Source organism: Lissotriton helveticus, chromosome 9 (genome assembly GCF_964261635.1).
Source record: "Lissotriton helveticus chromosome 9, aLisHel1.1, whole genome shotgun sequence".
Classification (NCBI taxonomy): Eukaryota; Metazoa; Chordata; class Amphibia; order Caudata; family Salamandridae; genus Lissotriton; species Lissotriton helveticus.
Genome location: NC_136070.1, coordinates 131,876,312 through 131,901,364, shown reverse-complemented (window position 1 = coordinate 131,901,364; position 25,053 = coordinate 131,876,312). Strand labels below are relative to the sequence as shown.

Below are 25,053 nucleotides of genomic sequence, written 5' to 3'. Positions count from 1 at the left end.
CTTCATTGGGATGATCTTAGCACTTCTGTTTATGTTCTACCTGTGTATACAGTGCGCTCCTGCACTATGTGGCCTCTGTGCTACTTCATGTGTACGGAAGCCTGTGTCAAGAGACGAACTGAGCAACAGAATGATGTTACAGCAGCATCTCCACGAATTCCTTCATACGGATTTGGATTCAGATTAATATGATTTATTGCCTTTCATAAGGGCAAAAGGAGGGTCTGTGGTTCTGAAAATCTGGACCCTGTTGTCATTCCGATATCGAGGTCCAATACCCGTGTCACAAAATATCAACGTACCATGACGAATTTGGTGTCAGCGAACCGATAATGATTAGGGCATCATTCCCATGCATTTGCGTCATAATCGAGGGTCGCCAACACCCCCAAATTGTAGTTTCCGTCCCAACCCCTTAGACTCCATTTTGTGAACGGCATCCATCTTACGTCTTGCCCTCATGATAAGTCAATTAAAGGTCGAGCTTGATCTAAAAGGACACGTCCTCCTTCCCTGACTTCCCCCTGACCTGTCCCAACTGACTCCATCGCCTTTAGCCAAACCTGTCTGGGCAGCCCCTCGCCCAGTGGCCAAATGCGATAGCATCGATACATAACATTCCTCAAACCATTCACTACATACAAACCATGCTTTCTACAAACACACACCTGTCCTGTTCCCTGTTTATGGCCAGTTTTATGACTAGGAGGTGCCTTCCTTTATTGGGGTTTCATCGATATCTGATGGGAGTTCCGGGCTTGGCTAAGTAATCTATCACGCATTGGACATCTAAAATACGGGCTTGCCTACATGACTTCGCTCTTTTGTATTATTGTAGAAATATGTGTATAGCCATATCATAAACTCAAGAATTCTTGCTTGCAGCTATTATTTCTGTATATAAGCAGAAGGCTGGCTCTGTAAAAACGAACAGTCTCCTGAGAACACATGACCCGTGTTTGTCGTGCTTCTAGGACACCTGTTACTTGGTAGCTATCAATAAAACTCGATCCCTGACTCGACTAGAAGACTCCGTGTTTCTGTGGTCCGGAACAGGGAGAACTCAGAGGTCTTCGGGTGTTATCCCCTGGCACCAAACGGGTTCCTAAAAACCCGTTACCTCAGAGACTGCGTTGACTTTCTGGGTCATTGAGAGCGATGAGTCCAGGATGAACCCCAGGTCACGTGCGTGGTCGGTGGGTGTGGGTGCTGCTCCCAGGGCGGCTGGCCAAAAAGTGTCGTCCCAGGCGGAGGGGGTGGATCCAAGGATGAGGACCTATGTCTTGCCCGAGTTAAGCTTCAGGCGGCTGGTCTGCATCCAGCTGGTGACGGCCTTCATTCCTTTGTGGAGGTTGGTTTTGGTGGTGGCGGGGTTTTTGGTGAGTGAGAGGATAAGTTGAGTGTCTTCGGCGTAGGAGACGATGTTGAGGTTGTGCGAGCAGACGATGTTGGTGAGCAGTGCTATGTAGACGTTGAAAAAGGAGGGGGCTAGGGATAATCCTTGGGGCACGCCGCAGATGATCTTGGTGGCTTTAGAACGGAATGGGGGAGGTGGACCCTCTCGGTTCTGTCGGTGAGGAAGGAGGTGGTCCAGTCCAGGGCTTTGTCATGTATTCCTGCGTCATGTAGGTGAGTAAGATGTGGTGGCAGACGGTGTCGAAGGTGGCCGAGAGGTCCAGGAGGATGAGGGATGCGGTTTCGCCGTTGTCCAGTAGGGTACTGATGTCGTCTGTGGCAGCTATGAGGGCGGTTTCAGTGCTGTGATTGCTGCGGAATCCGGATTGGGATGGGTCCAGGATGTTGTTCTCCTTGAGGAAGTGGGTCAGTTGCTTGTTGATGATCTTTTCGATGACTTTCGCCGGGAACGGGAGCAGGGAGATGGACCAGAAGTTCTTGAGGTCCTTTGGGTCAACTGAGGGTTTCTTGAGTAGGGTGTTGACCTCGGCGTGCTGCCAGCTTTCCTGGAAGGTGGTGGACTCGAAGGGGCTGTTGATGATCTTCCAGGGTTGGGGTGCAATGATGCGTTTTGCTTTGTTGAAGATGTGGTGAGGGCAGCGGTCGGATGGTGAGCCAGAGTGGATGGTGTTCATGGTCTTGATGGTGTCCTCATCGTTGACGTGGGTCTAGGAGAGCAGGCGGTTGGTCAGGCTGGGGGGGCGGTGTGTCTGCAGTGTCAGCGGCAGTAGGGAGGGTCTGGGTGTTGAAGCTGCCGTGGATGTCTGCAATCTTGCTGTGAAAGAACGTGGCTAGGGAGTCGCATAGGTCTTGCTCCGGTGGGATGTCATTGGAGCTGGGGTTGGAGAGTTCCTTCTTTGCTGTTGTGTGTGTTGTTGTCAATGCGTTCCTTGAAGGAGGTCCTCTTGGTGGTTTGGATGAGTTGGTGGTGCTTGCGGCTGGCGTTCTTTAGGGCTGCGTGGTTGTCCGGTGTCTGTTCCTGGCGCCACTTTTCCTCGAGTCTTCAACAAGTCTGCTTGGATTCCTGGAGGTCGGTGGTGAACCAGCTGGCCTTTCTGTCGGTGCGTCTGTTTGAGGGTTTTTTGATCAGGGTGAGAGTGTTGGCGCAGTTGTCGATCCATTGCCTGAGGTTGCTGGTGGCTGTGTCAGTGGTGTCTATTGGTGGGTCTCGGGCGAGGGCGGTGATGAGCTGGTCTACATTGACCTTGTTCCAGCTAAGCTAGGGGATGCGTTGTGGGTGGTGGTGTGTGGTGGGTTTCTTGAAGATGAAGTGGACGCAGCGGTGGTTAGTGGAGGTCGGTGGTGTGGCTGAAGGTGACGTGGTTGCTGGCGGAGAGAATAGGGTCAAGCGTGTGTCCAGCGGTGTGGGTGGGGGTCGTGAGGAGCTGTTTGAGTCCGACGTTGGTGAGGTTATCGAGCAGAGCAACGAAGTTGCTGTCATCGGCGTTCTCGAGGTGGAAATTCAGGTCTCCGAGGAGGTTGTAGTCTGTGGACGCAGGAGCGTGCGTGCTGACAATGTCGGCGTTGGCATCGATGAACTGTGGCCGGGGTCTGGGGGGGTCTGTAGACGAGTGTTCCTCTGAGGGTGGTGTTGGGGTTGGTGTGGATCTGGAAGTGCAGGTGTTTGGCGGTGCTGGAGGTGTCTGTTGTGCAAGTCGAGACTCTGAGGGTCTTCCTGTAGACAATGGCGATTCCTCCTCCTGGTCTGTTGGTGTGGTCCCTTCTAGTGATCTTGTATCCATCAGGGATGGCGATGGCAATGTCGGGTGCCGAGGAGGGGTTCATTCAGGTCTCTGTTAGGAATGCGACGTCCGCGGAGGCTCAGTCGAGTAGGTCACAGAGTTCGATGGTGTGCTTGTGGACGGAGCGGGTGTTGAGAAATATGCATCTGAGGTGGTTTGGTTTAGCTCTGACAGGTGAGGTGGGATGTGAGGGTATTCGGCAGCTGGTGAAGCTGCAGCTATGGCAGGTGAAGGGTCCCTGGGTGAATATTGAGCTGGCCTGGAAAAAGATTGATGATCGGTCAGTGTTTAGTCCGTGGAGGAAGTCGACGACGTAGCGTCGTCGAATGTCTGCTCAGTTACCCCGGACTGAGCAGAGCGCGCTCCCTGGCAGAATCAATCTACCGCCGCGGGCAGCAACTAGAGGATGGAGTTTCCTAGGGTAGAGAGACCTATCAGACTCACGAACTTTGAAAAACAGTTATGCACGATACTGTCCAAAAGAAGATTCCTGATAATATGTGTTTTAATGTTATGTAGCATAGTTGTGTTTTTTACTGGTTATACTCTATTCGTGCTTAAAGTTACGTTTTCGAATGACACCCAGCCACAGCCTCCTCCTACTATTTCTCCACACTACTTTCACCCTCTACCTGAACACGAGTCTGCCCGAAGACTCGAATTTGTAAAAAACTCATTTATTCAACTCCTACACCAACACCAGTCCATCATGAACACATCGAACTGTTGGATATGTGGACTCATGCCACACACGACGGATAAAGGTATCCCATACTTTATCCTGCCTTTCAGTTATTATGGTTCTCTGTGGGCTTTCCAGACCATGTTCCTATTCGCCCTAGAACCATACCCGACACGTTCTACTGAAAGTGATTCCAGTAACAAGTTACTAATAGCAGGGATAAGAAATATGAGTAGAGAGTTCGACACCTATCTTACGATTCCCAAAGATGAACTCACTCCGTACACTCGTTGGAACGTAACCAAATATGGGGTTTACCTGAGTAAGAGCCAGACAGCAAAGAAATCCCGCCCAGTTTGGATAGTACCCAACCGAGGTCACTTATGTTTACAGGGTATCGGTAGGGATCCCAAAGCTCAATTAGGAAAGAGTATATGCGCGGAAACATATGTGTTCGCTTCCCGAACTTCCCCTATATTACTAGCAGCCAAAGGCACGTACTTCGTCTGCCATGACCAAGCTTACACCTGGTTGCCCCCTGACTTCTCAGGTACATGCTTTATCGCATTTCTGCTGCCTCCCACCTACACGGCCAGAGCAGATTACCATCGGACAAGGACAGCTAGAGGTGTCGTGAGTAAAGACGACACCGCGGGTCAGGAATTCACTGACTTCGCAAAGGGTTTTCTGCCATTTTGGGGGCCTATGGTAAACAGCAGGAATATTCGCCAGTTATCGAGGATAGTTGAATCCGCCGTGACTACAACGGCCGGAGCCCTTGGAAATTTGACGACCGAACTTCAGTCGGATCGACTTATGACCCTTCAGAACCGAGTTGCCCTAGATATCATACTCACCGATCGTGGTGGTGTGTGTAGAGTGATCCAATCCAGTTGTTGCATTTTCATCCCTGATAATGCACCGACAGTATACCAAGCCATCTCTAAACTACACGAAATATCTGATCCCTCCACGTGGAAAAAGGAGATTGGTCCTTACTAGGGTGGTTCTAGGAACTGATCGCTACATGGGGATGGAAAACACTGATCTTCATTGGGATGATCTTAGCACTTCTGTTTATGTTCTGCCTGTGTATACAGTGCGCTCCTGCACTATGTGGCCTCTGTGCTACTTCATGTGTACGGAAGCCTGTGTCAAGAGACGAACTGAGCAACAGAATGATGTTACAGCAGCATCTCCACGAATTCCTTCATACGGATTTGGACTCAGATTAATATGATTTATTGCCTTTCATAAGGGCAAAAGGAGGGTCTGTGGTTCTGAAAATCTGGACCCTGTTGTCATTCCGATATCGAGGTCCAATACCCGTGTCACAAAATATCAACGTACCATGACGAATTTGGTGTCAGCGAACCGATAATGATTAGGGCATCATTCCCATGCATTTGCGTCATAATCGAGGGTCGCCAACACCCCCAAATCGTAGTTTCCGTCCCAACCCCTTAGACTCCATTTTGTGAACGGCATCCATCTTACGTTTTGCCCTCATGATAAGTCAATTAAAGGTCGAGCTTGATCTAAAAGGACACGTCCTCCTTCCCTGACTTCCCCCTGACCTGTCCCAACTGACTCCATCGCCTTTAGCCAAACCTGTCTGGGCAGCCCCTCGCCCAGTGGCCAAATGCGATAGCATCGATACATAACATTCCTCAAACCATTCACTACATACAAACCATGCTTTCTACAAACACACACCTGTCCTGTTCCCTGTTTATGGCCAGTTTTATGACTAGGAGGTGCCTTCCTTTATTGGGGTTTCATCGATATCTGATGGGAGTTCCGGGCTTGGCTAAGTAATCTATCACGCATTGGACATCTAAAATACGGGCTTGCCTACATGACTTCGCTCTTTTGTATTATTGTAGAAATATGTGTATAGCCATATCATAAACTCAAGAATTCTTGCTTGCAGCTATTATTTCTGTATATAAGCAGAAGGCTGGTTCTGTAAAAACGAACAGTCTCCTGAGAACACATGACCCGTGTTTGTCGTGCTTCTAGGACACCTGTTACTTGGTAGCTATCAATAAAACTCGATCCCTGACTCGACTAGAAGACTCCGTGTTTCTGTGGTCCGGAACAGGGAGAACTCAGAGGTCTTCGGGTGTTATCCCCTGGCACCAAACGGGTTCCTAAAAACCCGTTACCTCAGAGACGGCGTTGACTTTCTGGGTCATTGAGAGCGATGAGTCCAGGATGAACCCCAGGTCACGTGCGTGGTCGGTGGGTGTGGGTGCTGCTCCCAGGGCGGCTGGCCAAAAAGTGTCGTCCCAGGCGGAGGGGGTGGATCCAAGGATGAGGACCTATGTCTTGCCCGAGTTAAGCTTCAGGCGGCTGGTCTGCATCCAGCTGGCGACGGCCTTCATTCCTTTGTGGAGGTTGGTTTTGGTGGTGGCGGGGTTTTTGGTGAGTGAGAGGATAAGTTGAGTGTCTTCGGCGTAGGAGACGATGTTGAGGTTGTGCGAGCAGACGATGTTGGTGAGCAGTGCTATGTAGACGTTGAAAAAGGAGGGGGCTAGGGATAATCCTTGGGGCACGCCGCAGATGATCTTGGTGGCTTTAGAACAGAATGGGGGAGGTGGACCCTCTCGGTTCTGTCGGTGAGGAAGGAGGTGGTCCAGTCCAGGGCTTTGTCATGTATTCCTGCGTCATGTAGGTGAGTAAGATGTGGTGGCAGACGGTGTCGAAGGTGGCCGAGAGGTCCAGGAGGATGAGGGATGCGGTTTCGCCGTTGTCCAGTAGGGTACTGATGTCGTCTGTGGCAGCTATGAGGGCGGTTTCAGTGCTGTGATTGCTGCGGAATCCGGATTGGGATGGGTCCAGGATGTTGTTCTCCTTGAGGAAGTGGGTCAGTTGCTTGTTGACGATCTTTTCGATGACTTTCGCCGGGAACGGGAGCAGGGAGATGGACCAGAAGTTCTTGAGGTCCTTTGGATCAACTGAGGGTTTCTTGAGTAGGGTGTTGACCTCGGCGTGCTGCCAGCTTTCCTGGAAGGTGGTGGACTCGAAGGGGCTGTTGATGATCTTCCAGGGTTGGGGTGCAATGATGCGTTTTGCTTTGTTGAAGATGTGGTGAGGGCAGCGGTCGGATGGTGAGCCAGAGTGGATGGTGTTCATGGTCTTGATGGTGTCGTCATCGTTGACGTGGGTCTAGGAGAGCAGGCGGTTGGTCAGGCTGGGGGGGCGGTGTGTCTGCAGTGTCAGCGGCAGTAGGGAGGGTCTGGGTGTTGAAGCTGCCGTGGATGTCTGCAATCTTGCTGTGAAAGAACGTGGCTAGGGAGTCGCATAGGTCTTGCTCCGGTGGGATGTCATTGGAGCTGGGGTTGGAGAGTTCCTTCTTTGCTGTTGTGTGTGTTGTTGTCAATGCGTTCCTTGAAGGAGGTCCTCTTGGTGGTTTGGATGAGTTGGTGGTGCTTGCGGCTGGCGTTCTTTAGGGCTGCGTGGTTGTCCGGTGTCTGTTCCTGGCGCCACTTTTCCTCAAGTCTTCGACAAGTCTGCTTGGATTCCTGGAGGTCGGTGGTGAACCAGCTGGCCTTTCTGTTGGTGCGTCTGTTTGAGGGTTTTTTGATCAGGGTGAGAGTGTTGGCGCAGTTGTCGATCCATTGCCTGAGGTTGCTGGTGGCTGTGTCAGTGGTGTCTATTGGTGGGTCTCGGGCGAGGGCGGTGATGAGCTGGTCTACATTGACCTTGTTCCAGCTAAGCTAGGGGATGCGTTGTGGGTGGTGGTGTGTGGTGGGTTTCTTGAAGATGAAGTGGACGCAGCGGTGGTTAGTGGAGGTCGGTGGTGTGGCTGAAGGTGACGTGGTTGCTGGCGGAGAGAATAGGGTCAAGCGTGTGTCCAGCGGTGTGGGTGGGGGTCGTGAGGAGCTGTTTGAGTCCGACGTTGGTGAGGTTATCGAGCAGAGCAACGAAGTTGCTGTCATCGGCGTTCTCGAGGTGGAAATTCAGGTCTCCGAGGAGGTTGTAGTCTGTGGACGCAGGAGCGTGCGTGCTGACAATGTCGGCGTTGGCATCGATGAACTGTGGCCGGGGTCTGGGGGGGTCTGTAGACGAGTGTTCCTCTGAGGGTGGTGTTGGGGTTGGTGTGGATCTGGAAGTGCAGGTGTTTGGCGGTGCTGGAGGTGTCTGTTGTGCAAGTCGAGACTCTGAGGGTCTTCCTGTAGACAATGGCGATTCCTCCTCCTGGTCTGTTGGTGTGGTCCCTTCTAGTGATCTTGTATCCATCAGGGATGGCGATGGCAATGTCGGGTGCCGAGGAGGGGTTCATTCAGGTCTCTGTTAGGAATGCGACGTCCGCGGAGGCTCAGTCGAGTAGGTCACAGAGTTCGATGGTGTGCTTGTGGACGGAGCGGGTGTTGAGAAATATGCATCTGAGGTGGTTTGGTTTAGCTCTGACAGGTGAGGTGGGATGTGAGGGTATTCGGCAGCTGGTGAAGCTGCAGCTATGGCAGGTGAAGGGTCCCTGGGTGAATATTGAGCTGGCCTGGAAAAAGATTGATGATCGGTCAGTGTTTAGTCCGTGGAGGAAGTCGACGACGTAGCGTCGTCGAATGTCGTGGCTCTCGTGAGGACCAGGGGGTCTGGCGCTGGGCGTGGTCCAGGCACGAACGGGCACAGACAGGCTTGCCTTAGGTCACCATTTAAGCAGGGGAGGTGGGTGAGATGTGCGGCTGGGAGGGGGAGCGGGGGGGTTGTGGCGGGAAAAAATAACGCAGTAACAGCGTTATGTGCTACGGGGGAATTCAGGGAAAGTAAGCCAAGAATAGAAAAAACAGCACGGGACCCAGCAGGGAGAGGTCTCGAACCCTGCCTGTGTGGGACCGTAAGCTGAGCTCAGTCGGGTGGAGCTGCGGGGGAAGAGCTGATCACTGACCGAGGGTCAGGGGTCTAGCTCGTGCTTCCCGCCGCAGTCACCATTTAAGTAGGGGAGGGGGAGGGACGTGCGGCTGGGAGGCGGGAGCGGGGTGGGTTGTGGCGGGAAAAAATAACGCAGTAGCAGAGTTATGTGCTATGGGGGAATGCAGGGAAAGCAAGCCAAGAATAGAAAAAAAAGTACGGGACCCAGCAGGGAGAGGTCTCGAACCCTGCCTGTGTGGGACCATAAGCTGAGCGCAGTCAGGCAGAGCTGCGGGGGAAGAGCTGATAACTAGCCGAGGGTCAGGGGTCTAGCTCACGCTGCCCGCCGCGGTCGCCATTTAAGTAGGGGAGGGACGTCAGGCTGGGAGGAAGGAGTGGGGCGGGTTGTGGCGTGAAAAAATAACGCAGTAGCAGCATTATGTGCTACGGGGGAATGCAGGGAAAGCATGCCAAGAATAGAAAAAAACGTGTGGGACTAGCTGATTCCTGTTGTACCGCATAGTGGTGCGTAGTGAGTGTGTGTGAGGGGAGGGATCATTTGTGTGAACCACCTGTGATTCACAACACTGGCTGTCAGCGCCACCTTATACATTGATTGTTGCCAAAAGCACAGTACCTTTTCACATTGGGTGTTTTCTCACATGGCTTCGGCTGCTAAACAGTGTTCTATTTTTGTGTATGTACCTAATTGTGATATTATGCACCTCATAAGGGTGCTCTCTCTCTATTGGTGGAGGCGTTAGATTAGAATTGTCCACACTGTGCATACTATTGATATAAAAATATGAGTGGCCCTGGTACTGGTAGAAATATTTCTGAATGTGTTTAATGCCCAAAAGTATATGATGGTCATGTTATAATGATTGAATATGTGTGTTGACTATAAATGTTTTTACATACGTCCTGTATTATGTCTCTTTCGTGGCTGCTGTGCCTTTGCATAACACATTGTCTGTGTAGTGAGCCTGACTGCTCAGTGCCAAGCAACCCAAGGGTGAGCGCAAGTTATATAACAAGTGTAGTCACCTGCCCTTGATGGAAGCAGTAGTTCTGCCTGGCTGGGGGCTTTGATTCAACCAACCAGACACTGCCAGTTCCAAAAGTTATCTTACCGTTATTATTATTCCCTGAGATTTAGTTGGAACACAAAGATCGCTACAACAGATATTTAAAAATTCAGACTTTACAACCAATTAAGATCAACAGATTTACTGTCAGGTTTCTCTTTGTTGCCAATATCTTTGTGACTGGGTTTTAAAAAATAAATGTATAAATGTATAAGCTGAGACCCAGACTTTTTTGTCAAAACCTCGATGTAAAATCTAATTTGTTAAATATTGTAATGCTCTCAAATGTACTCATGATAGACCTGCCAAATATATGTGTGAGATCTTAAGATCTGATGCCACTTCTTGTGAGGTCATGGGTTGTGATACCACTTCCTGTGATGCCACTTGCAATGTTTGCGCCATGATGTCACGCACCATGATGTCACTTGCTTATTGCATAACTTTTAGTACTTGTGCTCTGGTATAAATAGGTTTTGAAAAATCAGCTGGCAGGCAGAGGCCATCTAGGGATGTGATTCAGGCTTGAACCAAGCAGAATTGTGTATGCCCATTTTGCCTATCAGCTGCAAATGTAAGTTCTGATAGCACTTCCCCATCAAACGTTACACAGATTTACAGTTTTATTATTTTTGTCCAGTGGACAAATATCCTACTATCTAAGTAGCTATGAACCATATGTAATTTAAAATCAGATAATATAGTTCAGGAACAGGAAGGAACATTATTTTCTTTACCCCTGCTTCCTGTAATTTTACTCTGAGCAAATGTGGAGTGTTTAGTATGCCAAAATATTGATCACAAAAATGTTGTGCTATGAAAATATGCTTGCCAGAATAAGGACTACCAAATAACTGTGAAGGTATGTGCGTATAGGTAAGTATTGATTTACTATTGTGGACCACATATCTATGTACTTTGAACTGATATATATATATAATATATATATATATATATATTACCTACTGGCGGTCGCCAGTAGGTATATATAGTTAGGATTTTTTCTCTATGGGATTTTTGAAAATTCTATGTCTAATAACTTTGGCGTTTGTGGACGGAATTGGCTGAAAGTTTCAGGAAAATGGAACATTTTGTTTCTGAGCAGCCCCTGAAAATTTGGGGGGGTTTCGTCAAGGGGGGGCCGAGAAAAAAGGGGGGTCCCAAAACGTGTTTTTAACATTGAGTTTTCCATAGGGCGGTTGGCCTCACTTTTAGCCCGAACAGCTGAATGGATTTGCACGAAACTTGGCAAAATTGTAGGGACTGGTAGCCCGATGTGCCTTTGCTAGGTCTCAATATATGTGCTCCAGTGGATTTTGAGAAATTAACGTTCAAAAAAAGATATATATCTGTAACAGCGGACCAGGCAGCGCTCCAGTTCGCGTACTTTTCGCGTTACGGAGCTTTGTGAAGCGAAGCTGATTGGTTCTCCGGCGTCTGTAAACATTCCAAACAGTCCGTAGCGGCCGCCATCTTGTCTCTCGGTAGGATCGAGAGACAAGAGGAGGCCAAAGCGAAGGGGCAAATGACCATAAGGGGGCATAGTAGATCCTCCCTGACCCTCTAGGTTTGATGTGGAGGTTTTAAAAGGGCCCCGCGGGGCAAAAAAAATTAAAATAATAATAATCGAACGGCTGAATGGATTTGCACGAAACTTGGCAAAATTGTAGGGACTGGTAGCCCGATGTGCCTTTGCTAGGTCTCAATATATGTGCTCCAGTGGATTTTGAGAAATTAACGTTCAAAAAAAGATATATATCTGTAACAGCGCTCCGCTTCGCGTACTTTTCACGTAACGGAGCTTTGCGAAGCTGATTGGTTCTCCGGCGTCTGTAAACATTGCAAACAGTCCGTAGCGGCCGCAATCTTGTCTCTCTGTAGGATCGAGAGACAACAGGAGGCCAAAGCGAAGGGGCAAATGACCATAAGGGGGCATAGTAGATCCTCCCTGACCTCTTAGGTTTGATGTACCATTTTGCCAAGTTTGGTGTAATTCCGTTCAGCCATTCAGGCTGTAGACGTATCTAAATGTCCTATGGAAAATTGCATGGGGAAAACACATTTGAAAGTGTTGAAATTTAGAACCAATTAAAATGTTACTTTAGTTTTGTATTTGTGTGTGATGAAAGTTAATTGGTTATGTATATATCTAAAATGAGAGGAAACCACAGCCATTTTGTGATACTACTGTCTGAGGTACATTTGTGAGGAATTTTTGGTGCTCAATTTCTGGTGTTTGGTTTACACAGTACTAACACTTCTCCTACTTTTAAAAAGGTGAGTTGTTAATTTGTAAGGGGAACTATGTTGTACACTTTAAGATAATTTGAAAAATGTTTTCTGTTATTTATTTACAGTCCTTCTGTTATACTAAATACTTGATAAAGTTAGTTTTATATTATGTATTACTAAAAACGATAAATGAAAGTGATTATTTTTTTCTGCAATTTACAGCAAGCAATTTCAAAATAAAATGGCTCACAATGAAGAGACCGTGGCAATTTCTTTTGAATTATCCACTACATTTATTGAAATTGACAGCACCAATAATGAAATATTCTCACAAGGAGGAGATGACTTGAATGATTTTTTTGATCAATCTCTTGATTGCGAATTTATCGAATGTTTGGAGACCATAGAGTTACAAGAATCATCATTGCAGACTTTTCATGAGGAGATTCCAGATGAGATGATTGAAGAGGAAATTCCTGATGAGGACATGTTACTAGTTCTTTCAAATTTTGAAAATTCAGAAGAATAAATTTATATTTAGAAATACAAAAATTGTTTGAGACATTATTCATTTTTATTTTTAATTTATGAGGTTGTAGCGAAGTGATTGTAGTATAAAATGAGACTTATAGTATAGAGTGGAACATTTTTATGTTACATGGTAAGTTTACTCATATTTACTTCCCTTCTTCCACTATATTATCTCCAATGTGTATTTGACATCTCTTCTTCATCTCCGGCCTCCTTTCTCTCACTGTCTGTCTCTGATGCATCTTATCGCTGCCATTTTGTGTAATTACAGAAGAGAGTAAAATAAAATAGTTCGGAACGTGAAAAGGGGGCAAAGTAGAGTATCCCTCACCCCCTAGGCCTTCTCAGGCGGTCCCAAAAGGATCAGTTTCTGCTTTCCTGAGAGATTATGGTATGAGTTCCATATACCACAATAACTTGCATTACAACATGCAAGATATCTATCTCCTATTACCAACTTTTGGAGATATTCGCGCTAAGCGCGAATATCTCCAAAAACTAACACCTGCCCTGAGCAGTTCTTAGCCATGTTATCCAATGGGAGGTGGATAACATGGCTAAGAGCATTAGCTCGGTAATGCATGAATATCGCTGACTTTTTAGCGATAATCATGCATTGCGGCCGTTTTTTATCGCATTTGCGATAAACCTTGATAATAGCAAGGTTTATCTTCGATAATTTCTGACGATGCTTAGCGGTAAAAAAATTCGTTGCTAAGCATCGTTAGCGATAAATATCGCTTAAATTTGGCAATATGTACCAACGTTTGTTAACGTTCGATTCGAAGGAAATGAGGAAGTGTTGAAAAACATTGTCTGCGCCATCTTGCCTTTTTTGAAATGCCACACTTTTGTTGTGCACGGCAGCCATTTTAGATGCCTTGACCAGACCCACTCTCTGCACGCTGTCGATTCGTAGCATGGCTCCCCACCCTCGCAAGCATCTTCCCCAGGCACTGCTCACCCCCGCTCTCTGTCTTATGCATGGGCAATAAACCTTCCCCCATCTGCGCTGCTCTTCCCTGAGAATCACACTCTGTGCCCGCCCGACACCTCCCTTTCGCCCTATTCACTACCGCACCCTCTGACACTCCTCTTCTTCTGTGTCCGATTGTCCAGGCCGGTCCTAGGCTATCAGCTAGCCCTGCAGATGTAGTTTATGGCCCCAGCTGTAAAGAATCACCCCTCTTCAAAGGAGTTATAGTAGATCAAGGCCCACACCCGATGAGATCCGTCACACCACACATGTTCATACTATCTGAAAACCATCCTGTATTGTGATTGGGGAGGGGACTGAGCCTGAAGCGGAAGATTCCAGGGATGACTCTTTGTACATCAAAGTTTTTACAATTATGTGTCACATTAAAAATATATAGCACTCCAACAAAGTAGTAGGAATATAAAACTTTAATAACTTATAAATATATACAACAAAACAAAAACAGTAAAAACATTTAAACAATGAAGAGACCGTGGAAATTTCTTTTGAATTATCCACTACATTTAATGAAATTGACAGCACCAATAATGAAATATTCTCACAAGGAGGAGATGACTTGAATGATTTTTTTGATCAATCTCTTGATGGCGAATTTATCGAATGTTTGGAGACCATAGAGTTACAAGAATCATCATTGCAGACTTTTCATGAGGAGATTCCTGATGAGATGATTGAAGAGGAAATTCCTGATGAGGACATGTTACTAGTTCTTTCAAATTATGAAAATTCAGAAGATGTTGCCTGGGGGTGGGTCGTCAGTAGCAGTCTGTTGTGCGAATAGTTCCAAGGCAGCAGAACGCGCTGAAATCTAGATGGCACGAAGGTGATGTCTAGTAAGTTGCCGCCCAGCAAATAACGGCGTGGGGCGCCGCGGGGGGGGGGGGAGGCAGTCCAAAGTTCCGTTAAAAGGGCAAAGGAAAGGATCGGTGGTTTGAACCATCAGTCAAAAAGGGGAGGGGGTGCAACAATTTTTCCTACCGGGTCACACTGTGCTTTCACCGGAACTGAGGTCTGCAGGATTCTAGTCATTCAAACTGAGGCTGGCGCCAGCATGGGAGCGCCGACGTCCCGCGGCTATAGTTTCGTCACTCCACGGGCGATCATGGCAGTCATTCCCCATCGGGGGTGTCTGCGGGGGTCGGGGACTCCCGCGGCTCCTCTAGAATCTTCAAGGTCGTGGAGGACTACGGTGGTGGAGTCAACCAGTGACCGGGCCATTTCTTTATGCTGGGCCCGCTCTTGCCAGGTCGACCGCCATTTTGAGAGTTCGGTAGCTACTGGCGATCGCGGGGTCAAATGAGCGGACGGGCTCCACCCTGCCGGGCGAGACGTTGCAGCATCGCCACAGTGGAAGAACCCTTTTCCGGGCGCCTGGAGCGCTGAGGGTGCAGGTGGGAAGCCTCCACCTGGGGAGGCGGGAGAGGCCTGTTCGCACCGTCTCTCCCTCCCAGTGCACCCCACGGCGTCTCGCTTGAGATTTGTTATGGCCGGACCAGGCGATGAGGACGAGAGGGGGGGGGGGGTCGGAGGCATGTGCAAGACATCCCCCCCCCAGGGTTGTTGCAGCAATTATTCAAGAAAGAAGAAATGTCCCGTCCGTCTTTGGGCCGGACCTCCGGTGGATGGCGGCCGGACGCCCTTTGCTCTGGCCCCATGAACGGGTTCCTTGGCTCATCGGCTGCAGCCGGATCCCGTCGGCCCCAGCCCCCGGCCGTTGGTGGCCGGACCGGGAGAGAGTGTGGAGGGACAACCTGCAACTCTCAAGGGCCACCGCGGCCGGACTGGGAGAGAGAGGGGAGGGTCGAGGACACGGACATCCCCCCCCCCTAAAACTCTCCAGTGTTGTCAATCCCCCTGGCCGGGTCCCGCTGGCCTCGGCCTCTCCTCCGGCTACACCCTACGTGATGATCTCCTGGGCGAGGCGTGGCAGCAGGACCCGCCTTATATGTGTTGCTTCCGGCTGGGCGTAGCCGAAAACCTGTTGCCCTTTGGAAGTTTCTAGAATGGGGTGGATGTCTGCTGACTTTTATCTTTCCCAGTTTGCCGTTATTTGGCCGTGGCAGGCGGTGGGACAGACACGTTTTGGGGCAGTGAGGGGCGATGTTTTCAGGTTTCTTATTACGGGCTTACTTCTAACGTTTCTTGTTTCTAGGACAATAATAGGTTTTATCATTACGTATTGTTATCGTTTCTTTGTTTGTTATTTAATAAAAAGTTCATCAGTGGCCTACTGATTTTCGTTTTCCTATTCTTTTCTTTCCAGGTTGTTTCATGCTAAAGTTTCTGTTAACAGGATACAGTGATCACTTCGTTAATATTGCATATGTCCTTTTCACTAGGGGTGCTCTCTTGTCGGGCCAGATGACCTATCTCTAGTAAATGGTCCGGGTGAAACAGGTGCATCAATCAGTGGGGAGTAGATAGGCATGACAGATTACAACGGGGGAGAAAGGTCCGCATTACGTACCCTTTCACTACTTGCAAAGATTTTCCTACGTTTATTTGCAAACAGGGAATACCTCCAAAAAGAACTAATTCCCAAACAGTCAATGTTCGGACAATCAATCAATCAATGAGGAATGAAATAGGTACGACGTGTTAAAGGCTTGCGTTACCTACCCTTCACTATCTGCAAAGGGAGAGAGAATATTCCTATTCTTCCTCGTTTGCAGGCAGAGAAGATCCTTAAGAGAACCAACTTCGAACAATTCAATGCTCGATTCAAACAATCAACAAGGGGTACTGTGAACACAAATGAACGCCGCTTATGTACATACACATTGCTATTTTCAACAGGTTGTTCCTAATGTTTCTATTTTAGCGAGGTCAAAAAGAGATCCCATTAGTGGCCTACTGATTTTGCTCGATTTCTTTTGTTTTTTTACACGATTTTTCGCTATCTGCAAAGACTAAACAGAGTATTGCGACTCTGTGCTTGTTTGTAAATAGAGAATGAACCAAAGAGAACAATCAATCAAATTGAGAGAGAAGCAGGCATGACGGATTACAACGGGGGCAAAGGCCTGCGTTAACTACCCTTCACTATCTGCAAAGAGAGAGTACTCCTAATAGAAATGAGGGGTGGGGGGCAGCATTCAAAGCAGATCAGTGTGCATAAACACGAAAATGTTTTTACTTACCAGGTACTTGACATTCGACAGCTTATGATATTTGCTATTAAAAAAACATTGAAATTCACTGAAAAAACCATAGGTTATAGACCATATATAGTTAGGAATTAGCATTTACAAAACCTTGAAAATTCACTGAAAAAACCATAGGTTATAGACCATATATAGTTAGGAATTAGCATTTACAAAACCTTGAAAATTCACTGAAAAAACCATAGGTTATAGACCATATATCGTTAGGAATTAGCATTTAAAAAACCTTATTTTACTCACACAAAACCATTGAAATTCCATATATAGTTAGTTGCACTAACTATATATCGCGCACCCGCAATCCACTGCTGATGATGTCACATATTACATCATTCATGACATGGTCAGTGACATCACTGATGACATCACTGATGACATCTCAAATGACATCACTGATGACATCACTGATGACATCTCATTTGACATCAATGACCACATCACTGATGATATCATTCATGTGACAATACAATGCATCTCCTCACATTTTAATATAACCTTTGTTACACCCAGTGTTAAATACAGAGTATAATTTTTGAAACCATTCACACACCAATACTAGTTACTACATACGCACTCACTGATTCCTACGTCTACACACACATTCACTTATTCACCCATACAATCATTCATACATACAATCACTCATCTTTACAACACTATCATATGCACTCATACACCTATACAGATACTCACACTCTGCCACTCATCCATGGAGTTACTCACACACCTAGTCAGTCCTGTAAAGAATCAATCACACTTCCATTTTCTTGTCTATACAGTTAAACATAGAGCACCTTACATTTTCAAACATATACTAACACATACTTACTCTCTTATACAATCATTGATACAAGTACACATTGATCTGCACAGAGTCACACACCTCCCAGCCAGCCACACACACACTCAGTCTCCCATACAAATACTTGGACAATCAATCAATAACCCATATAGTTAATCATATAGCTACTGATCAACACATGCAGCAGTTTACAGAACAACAGACATAATGATGCACAAATTAAGACAGTTTAGTCACTAACCCATGCACTCAGTGAGACACATTTAATCACTCACTCATACATTCAGTCATGCACCTACTAAATCCTTCATCCAGACACTTATACTTCCACTCATTCTTCAATATGTAAGACATATTTTAACTTTACAGAAACATACAGTCACTGGATGTTGTCATCAGTGATGTCATCAGTGATGTCATTTGAGATGTCATCAGTGATGTCATCAGTGATGTCACTGACCATGTCATGAATGATGTAATATGTGACATCATCAGCAGTGGATTGCGGGTGCGCGATATATAGTTAGTGCAACTAACTATATATGGAATTTCAATGGTTTTGTGTGAGTAAAATAAGGTTTTTTAAATGCTAATTCCTAACGATATATGGTCTATAACCTATGGTTTTTTCAGTGAATTTTCAAGGTTTTGTAAATGCTAATTCCTAACTATATATGGTCTATAACCTATGGTTTTTTCAGTGAATATATATATATATATATATATATATATATATATATATATATATATATATATATATATATATATATATATATATATATATATATATATATATATATATATTTAAAAAGGTAGATGTTAACTTCCTTCTTGGATACTCACCTTCACAATATGTTGATACATGATATTTTGGCTGCAATATTCTTGTGAGACAATATTTAAAACTCAATATTAAGGTAGTAGAGCAAGTTGGAGGTCCTGGATATTAACTAATGTCTTACCATAATGCCCATTAATGCACTTTAGAAATAAAACAAACACCTCAGCCAAAAACAGCTCCTGTGATTACAAGTATGTAGAAGCCTACAGCCACCACAGAAGTCAAATACCAAATGTACAGAGCAAAAACATGGGGAGTGAATGGAAGAAATATAGCTTTTCACAATGACCAACAGATACGCCTAAACATACAGGCCATCATAAGTGTTAGACCTGGCATTCTTGGCGGGGTTTCCCCAGACTTTTTGCCTTCTTACCTCTTGTTATGCTGACTTTCATTTTTGCTGGCTTTAGCATTCTGGCACTTTACCACTGCTAACCAGTGCTAAAGTGCATATGCTCTGTACTCAACCCATGGTAACATTGGCTTATCCACAATTGGCATATTTAATTTACTTATATTTCCCTAGTAAAGTGCAATATATGTGCTCTGGGCCTGTAAATTAAATGCTGCTAATAGGCTAACGGTGATGGATCAAGCCCTGATCTTTGGACTGGGTAAGAGTGGTCTGCTTAATTCAGACACTCTGTTCATCACCACCCCCTTTTCTGAATCGCTAATAGGCTTGCAGCACTGATTGTGCCACCCACTTCAGTAGTTCTTTAAACATGCCTCAGGCCTGCCACTGCAGAGCCTGTGGCTGCAGTGTTAAACTGCCATTTAGACCTGGCAAGTTAACCTACTTGCCTGGATCAAACCTTCCCTTTTATTACATATAACACACCCCTAAGGTAGGCCCTAGGCAGCCCTACGGGCAAGGTGCAGTGTTTTAAAAGATAGGACATGTACTTTTGAATTTTACATGCCCTGGTAGTGAAAAATGGCTACATTCATTTTTGCTGCTGCTAGTCCCATCTCCCCCATAGATAAAAATGGGGGTTACCTTAGATCATCTTTTCAGTGTAATTTTCAATGTGGGAAAAGATAGAGATTGGAAGTTTGCTGTCTCTGGACTCACAATTTCAAATCATAACTTGTGATGAAGTCGGATTTTAAATTGTAAGTCTGAAAATGCCACTTGAACTATTCTATGGTGACAGCTGGGCTCTGTACATGCCATCTAGAAAGTCACGCAGAAAGGGAGCTAGGGTATGACATTTGCATCCTGATGGCCCATCACCAGGCTGTTGGACCTTCCTGGGTAGATTGGGAGGGAGGAGTTGGCACTTTCACCTGATAGGGCTGTGCCTGTCCCCACACAAAGAGCGGCATACCCCCCTGTAGTGAGTCAGGAGCCATGGCAGGAAAGGCACGGATCTTGTGATCTTCAAAGGCCTCTTTGAAGTCTCCCCCACTTCAAAGGCACAACTGTGTATAAGTACTGGACCCATGACACCACCAACTGTGCTGGAACCAAAGACATTCTGCCAGAAGGAAGAGCTGCTGTGCTTTAGGAGGGACTACCATTCTGCTTACTGCTTTTCTCTGTTGGTCTGCTGCCTCTTGCCTGGGAGTGAGATGGACTGGACCTATTCTCTACATCCTTCAACCCAAGTTTCTGCAAGGGCTTGCTGGATTGTCCCCAGTCTCAGAGCTATCAAAGACTTGCTTCAACTTTCCTTCAGCTGCTGGACTCTACCAACTGTGAGCCCTGCCCTGCCAAAAGTTGACAATCCAGTCCTGGGCATTGAAAGTGGGTTCTACAGCTGTTATCCTTCAAAAATAGACACAATGAAGACCCCGCACTGATCAGAACCAATGTAGTGCCCTTAACGTTGATGCAGTGCCAATACGAGGACTTCCCTGAGCAGCTTGATAGTGATGCTGGTCCGACTGCGAGGTTTGACACCGACGCAGTACCGATCCGAAGACATCTCTGTGGGACTCGACAATGACACAGCGCCTACATCATAAGGGGTTCGATAACGAGCTGGGGCCTGACTGCGAGGCTCAGTAACAGAGCATTGACCTGACTGCGTGATTCGAGTCTTCGACGCCGCGCATGCTCCATCCAAGAAACTTTTTTAATGGGCCCTGCATTGGTCCTGTAGTCAGCTTGCCCTTAATCGTGGATAGCCTGAAACTTTGGATTTAGTCTTGTCTATCCCAACATCAAGTAACCCTTAAGTGTAATTGACTTTAAGGCACTATATTGAGGTTTATTAGTTTAAAATTCATATCTCGAGTTCTACTTATTGGATTTTTTCGTTTTTTGTCTTGTTTTACTTAGTTACATATTCTCTATGTATTTAAACTGGTGTGGAGTCTATTTGTGGTGTTTTCCCTGTGTTACTGTAATTAAAGTGTGCACAAATACTTTACATAATGCCACTTAAGTTAAGCCTGACTGCTGTGCGCCAAGCTACCAGAGGATCAGCACAGGTTATTTTAGGTTGTGTATCTGACTTACCCTAACTGGGATTGTGGTCCCTACTTGGACAGGGGGCAAACCTCTTTCAACGAGAGACCCAGTTTCTAACAATACCAATATGCATGTACGCACACACACCAACACACTGAAAAACGCAGATTCACACACAGTCTAGCACACGAACAGGCACCCACTTACAGACATATAGCCATTGATGCACACACAGAGGAGCAAATATACAGAAACCCATTCATTCAATGAACAACTGATGAGCCATGTTCATAGACCAACAGAGATACATTTGGATGGATAAGTGGGCAGATACATATATGGACAAAATGAAGAATGAGCAGATAGCTGAATGGAAAAGCATATAGATTGATGAATGGGTGTATGGATGGATGGATCGATCTCTGTAGGTAGGGGATGTATGTATGATGATTGTTGGGATGGTTTGATATGTGTTTCAATGGATAAATAAACATGCAGTTGGATATGTATGCTGATGTTTTAATGGATGTCACTGGATGTGCATGCAAAAAAACGAAGGTGGCAGATAAAGGCATGAGTCTCGGAAAGGATGTCTGAATTAATGTGTGACTTGATAGATGAATGTGCATGGGGTTGGAAGAGTATGTCGTGGACAAGTGTGTCTAGGTGGAGAGATGAGTATGCTGATGGATGGGAAGATATAGGGAGTGTGCGAATAGATGGATGTAGATGTGTGCAGAAGCAGGTCAATGAGAATATAGATGCATGAATATAAGATGCACGAAAGCCAATGGGTGAAAACATGAAGGTTTTGATAGATGGATTAGTTTTCAGAAGGATGGATGGACTTGTGTTGATGGGATGATGAACACAGGAAAACCATCACCTACACCCTCATCAGCAGCAGACTGGACTACGGCAACACACTCTACGCCGCCATCAACAAGAACCTCACCCGCAAACTCCAGAACGTCCAGAACGCCTCCGCCAGACTTGTCCTCAACCTACCGCTCCACTGCCACATCACCCAACACCTGCGAACACTACATTGGATCCCGGTTGAGAAGCGAACCACCTTCAAGCTTCTCACCCATGCCCACAAAGCCCAGCACAACACCGGACCTGCCTACCTGAACCACTGCCTTGGATCAAGAAACCTCACGGCCAAGGCATGGAACACCCTCCCTCTCCACCTCCGACAGACTACCACACTCTCCAAGTTCATAAAGGACCTCAAGACCTGGCTCTTCGACAAATCGACGTGAACATCTGGGAGCTGCGCCCCCACCCCCCCAGTTCCTTGAGACCCTTTTGGGTGAGTAGTTGCGCTTAATAAACCGTGATTGAAACCGTGATTGATGATGTGTGTGTGGATGGATGAACTGAAGAGAGTTACAGCCACGGCTCGTACAGGGCGTTACACCGGGCGGTGACGTCAGGCAGAGGAGGGGCAGGGTGGGGGGTTGTAAAATGCGGGATATGGACGATGTCAGGTAAGTACCGGTAAAAAAAACGAATTTCGTTACCCGCGCTGCATCGACAAATGTGATGCAGCGCGTGCAACAAAATTTGTTGTATTTTTTTTTCCGGTACTTACCTGACCGTCTATATTACTCATTTTACAACCACCCACCCTGCCCCTCCTCTGCCTGATGTCACCGCCCGGTGTAACACCCTGCACCAGCCGTGGCTGGAGAGGTAAGATAGATACATGTGTGAATGAATGAATGAGTGATGACATGCAAAAAATGAATTGCAAACAGATAAGTATGTGTATCGGCGGATAGATGAGTGATGACTGTATGTGTAAATGAGTATATTGATTTATGTGTTTGCAGAAGGACAAATTAATGTTCGTTTTCTTTTCATGAATGTTTGAGTGGTTGAACGATCAATGGTTGGATGAGTGTGCTGATGAACGGATTGGGTTACAGATCGATTGATGAGACTGGGGCTTAGCTGATATGTCAAGGTTCAGATGTGTGATTGATGGATGCAAGCATGAATGGAAAGATAAATGTGTGGGAGTGTGTAGGTGGATGAGGGTGCAGATGAATGGATAAGTTTGTAACACTCCGACTCTCAGTCTTGCATTCAAATGGTTTTCCTAACTGGGAATTGGTTTAGTCTCCTCTACTGCGCAAGTAGTAATAAAGTAATATGTTTACAGTTGCGGCCGCTTTGGAAATGTAGTGCTAGGGCAGGGGGCTGCCCAAGACTGCCGGTCAAACCATCATGCGCACTTTTATTTTTTTGGTAGAGTTTTATATAGCGCGAACTAGACACGAACCAGGTATCAGAGCGCACCAGTTACGTTACATTGGCGTCGTTACCGAGACTCGAACCCAAATCCCCAGGTCCGAGGTCGAACGCCTTAGCCGTTAGGCCAACCCCTCTCACCTTAACCCTCAACCCTCTCACTAAAGTGCACATTATACCACTCCTCCTCCCTCGCCCTGTGAAACAGCCCAACCCCGCCCTACCCTAACCTGGCTCCAGCTTCTTACAGAAAAATACAATTAAAATAACGTTAACACAACGTTATTATAAGGTTTTTTTTCTTTTACATTCAGTGGGGTGACGTTCCTATGCCTTAGCAGAGGAACAGCCGCTTTAATAAAATGTTTAACATTTTTATCACACAAATGTGGCAGAGAACAGTAGAAATGATCACATTTGAATAAGTTTAAGTCATTTTTGGGGAGTTTTATATAGCGCATGCCCGAATGAATGGTGTTGGCGGGTTGCACGCGCACCAGTTACATCGCTCAATGTCACATTCAGTTTTTGAGGCACAGGGAGGTTGAGTTAGTGAGTTGCCCAGAATCACAGGATGTTGAGCCGATGCCGAGACTCGAACCAGGCTACCAAGTTCCAAAGTTGGCAGCTTTGGTCATGAAGCCACATCCTATCCTTTATGACATGACTTGAAGACGGAGACTGATAATATCCATATTTTTGATGCTTTAAAAATAAAATGATGTTGGACCCCTGGTGGGTGTCACACCAGAGTGCGAGGGGCTTCAGCTCACTGCAGTTCACCTGTAAAAAAGCATTGCCACAGAAAAGATCCGCTGTGTCTTTCATCCATTCACTTCCATTAATCAACAAAATACTGCTTATTTTAGAGTAATAAAATACATTGACAATTTATTCTTCACAGCCCTTAATTTTAAAACTCCATTCGCCGATGAGCTGTATTTATCATCCTAGGAAAGATGAAAGACCAGCCAGATCTGCTTGATACCTCAACTCTGGTAACAGGTAGTCATCTAACGGAGCCATCCATTTGATTCTTTCTGTAGTTGCACTCACCCCATTTTAGCTACGTGCAGTCTGATGCATGCATATGAATATTTGAAAGCTACAAATAGGTATTACTCCCAGCGGTATGCGTCTAAGAAATACAATTTCTTGCAGGAAAAATGCAGTGGAAAATGGCATTGCTCAAACAACCATGAGCAATTGCAATCGGTCTCACAGAGAAGTAGGATCAATTGGCCCTGCCAATGCTAGTTTGAAAGGTTATTTAAACAAGACGCACACAGACAGTATATATTTTCACATCATTTTAAAGCTGATTGAAATATTTACCCATAGCTTCTTGAAATCCACGAGGAATTGAATTCTTCCTGAACACAGACTTCTTTTTGCTCTTAACTGAGAGAGAGAGAGAGAGAGAGAGAGAAAGAGAAAGAGAGAGAGAGAGCCAGGAGAGGGAGAGAGAGGGGGGGAGCGAGCGAGAGAGAGAGAGTGGTTAGAAAGAGAGAGAGACACAGGGGAAATTGAGAGACAGAGTTATAGAGTAATAGATTCAGAAAGGAAGGGGCGGGGGAGAGAGAGAGATGGTCCGTGCTGTAAACCTCCGCCTTCAAAACTGGAGGCGGAGGTTTTCAGCACGGACCGTCCCTCTCTCTTTCCCCCGCCCCTTCCTTTCTGAGTCTATAATATGACAAACTGACCAGACAAGCACTTTCACAACTTTTCCCCACGAAGGCAGCTTTGCTAACATGAGTGGTGTTTTTTAAAGGTCTAGCTAAGGTTTTGGGGCTGGAAACAAAGTAAAATGTTCCGTTGCTCGTCGTCAGCTCTCATGGAAGCAAGACACTGGCTGTGGGGCTGGGGAAGAATGTTTTCATGGCATTCTGTGGAAACAAAGTGGCTTCTAAGCTCGCGCACCTGCACAAAATAGACACGCACTACCTCAACCTAAAATAAGAAAAGAAGCAACAAGATC

General features: G+C 46.3%; 1 protein-coding gene across 2 annotated transcripts in view; it reads right to left on the bottom strand.

The window, feature by feature from the left end:
• LOC144781015 (carbohydrate sulfotransferase 9-like) overlaps positions 1-24,654 on the bottom strand; it is a 170,359-nt gene extending 145,705 nt beyond the window's left edge. Inside the window, exon 1 of one of the 2 annotated variants that reach the window (XM_078659622.1) lies at positions 24,411-24,654. The gene's annotated coding sequence lies outside the window, so the exon portion shown is untranslated. The remainder of the gene's footprint in view (positions 1-24,410) is intronic. The other variant, XM_078659623.1, reaches the window with a different exon arrangement.
• Between the last annotated feature and the right edge of the window lie 399 nt (positions 24,655-25,053).